Source organism: Nerophis ophidion, linkage group LG15 (assembly GCF_033978795.1).
Source record: "Nerophis ophidion isolate RoL-2023_Sa linkage group LG15, RoL_Noph_v1.0, whole genome shotgun sequence".
Taxonomy (NCBI): Eukaryota; Metazoa; Chordata; class Actinopteri; order Syngnathiformes; family Syngnathidae; genus Nerophis; species Nerophis ophidion.
In genome coordinates this window covers 47,965,308-47,967,807 of record NC_084625.1, presented here as the reverse complement: position 1 = coordinate 47,967,807, position 2,500 = coordinate 47,965,308, and the positions used below count along the sequence as shown (strand labels likewise).

The following is a 2,500-nucleotide window of genomic DNA, read 5'->3' as shown; positions in this document are numbered from 1 at the left end:
AGCACATAAGTCAACAACATCAACAAAACTCACCTTTGTGATTTCGTTGACTTAATCGTTGCAAATGCATCTGCAGGTTATCCATACATCTCTGTACCATGTCTGTCTTAGCATCGCCGGTCAAATGTGAAGACACTCTGGTACATTCAATGGGGGTCTGGCGGCAGATTTCTTGCCAGTGGTGCAACTTGAATCCCTCCCTGTTAGTGTTGTTACACCCTCCGACAACACACCTACGAGGCATGATGTCTCCAAGGTTACAAAAAATAGTCGAAAAAATTAAAAATAACAGAGCTGAGACCCGGTGTTTGTAATGTGAAAATGAATATGGCGGGTGTGTTACCTCGAAGACGTCACGTTCTGACGTCGTCGTCAAAAGAGCGATAAACAGAAAGGCGTTTAATTTGCCAAAATTCACCCATTTAGAGTTAGGAAATCGGTTAAAAAAATACATGGTTTTTTTTCTGCAACCTCAAGGTATATATTGACGCTTGTATAGGTCTGGTGATAATGTTCCCCTTTAAGGAATTGTGAAATAAAATCATGTCTTCAGTGAAGCCCAGAACAACTCTACACATTTCCCCAGTTTTAGTTAGAGATAAGGAAAGGTTGGCCTGACCCTCTAGGATCCCTCTTTATGTTTGTGAACTTTATAGTCTATACATTTAGAAGAATGTGATAATCAAACACTCTAGAATGAAAGACTATATCAGATAATTGACAGAATGTGTACCTTCAGTGCTGAATGATGAGCAGAGACAAATTTTGAAGTGTTTTCTTTAGCTCGCTTTCCATGTTTATGTACTCACTGTCCACTGTGTCCAGGTACGTGGAAAATGTTTTCCGTGCCATTTGTTGTTTGACGCCCGGCATCATGCTAACTAGATGTCTGAAAGCGGGTGACTCCAATGTAGAAATAGCCTGCATGTCTTCTAGCACATACGCTGTAATTGCTCTATCAATGTTGTCCTGGCTAGCAGTCCCTCCGTTAAAATCCTCAGGTGGAGGTGGAGTGGATCTCTCTTTACTAGCTTCGTCGAATCATGTTGCTTTTGTAGATGTTTCATCAGATTTGAATTGCTGTTTTGAGCAGTAGATAGACATTGAATGACCGTGACCTTCGATCCTTCAGGCGGCACTGTATCAAAAACCGACATCAATCTCTAAAGGATATCACCACATAGGCTCAGGAACACTTCAGAAAACCACTGTCACTAAATACAGTTGGTCGCTACATCTGTAAGTGCAAGTTAAAGCTCTACTATGCAAAGCGAAAGCCATTTATCAACAACATCCAGTGACGCCGCCGGCTTCTCTGGGCCCGAGCTCATCTAAGATGGACTGATGCAAAGTGGAAAAGTGTTCTGTGGTCTGACGAGTCCACATTTCAAATTGTTTTTGGAAATATTCGACATTGTGTCATCCGGACCAAAGGGGAAGCGAACCATCCAGACTGTTATGGACGCAAAGTTCAAAAGCCAGCATCTGTGATGGTATGGGGGTGCATTAGTGCCCAAGGCATGGGTAACTTACACATCTGTGAAGGCACCATTAATGCTGAAAGGTACATACAGGTTTTGGAACAACATATGCTGCCATCTAAGCGCCGTCTTTTTCATGGACGCCCCTGCTTATCTCAGCAAGACAATGCCAAGCCACATTCAGCACGTGTTACAACAGCGTGGTTTCGTAGAAAAAGAGTGCGGGTACTTTCCTGGCCCGCCTGCAGTCCAGACCTGTCTCCCATTGAAAATGTGTGGCTCATTGTGAAGCGTAAAATACGACAGCGGAGACCCCGGACTGTTGAATGACTGAAGCTCTACATAAAACAAGAATGGGAAAGAAATCCACTTTCAAAGCTTCAACAATTAGTTTCCTCAGTTCCCAAATGTTAATTGAGTATTATTAAAAGAAAAGGTGATGTAACACAGTGGTGAACATGCCCTTTCCCAACTACTTTGGCACGTTTTGCAGCCATGAAATTCTAAGTTAATTATTTGCAACAACAAAAAAATGTTTATCAGTTTGAACATCAAATATGTTGTCTTTGTGGCATTTTCAACTGAATATGGGTTGAAAATGATTCGCAAATCATTGTATTTCGTTTATATTTAAATCTAACACAATTTCCCAACTCATATGGAAACGGGGTTTGTATAAGAAACAAAAAAACAATGAAAGTGTCAACTGTACAGGGTTTGTACATATGCATTTTCATGAAAGGAATAAAAAGAAATGATGATGATGATGGTATACAACTTTTACTAGGACTTTGGCCAAAAATGGCCTGTGGAAATGTTCCAGTCTAAAGTGCGACGTTAACAGGGTGAGCAACTTGTGATAACCTGCTCAGCGCAGACTTGAGAAATCAAGTGGGTCATTTATCAAGGCAGCACGTTGATGGACTCAGACTTTGACTGATTGGTCAGCGACAGGAGAGCTATTTGTTTCTGGGAAGGAAAAATGCCTTGACTTTTATGGTGATCATTTATCAAGGTAG

General features: G+C 41.3%; 1 protein-coding gene across 2 annotated transcripts in view; it reads left to right on the top strand.

The window, feature by feature from the left end:
• Window positions 1–2,500, top strand: part of fam168b (family with sequence similarity 168 member B) — a 15,937-nt gene that overhangs the window by 10,666 nt on the left and 2,771 nt on the right. The window lies entirely within an intron of this gene.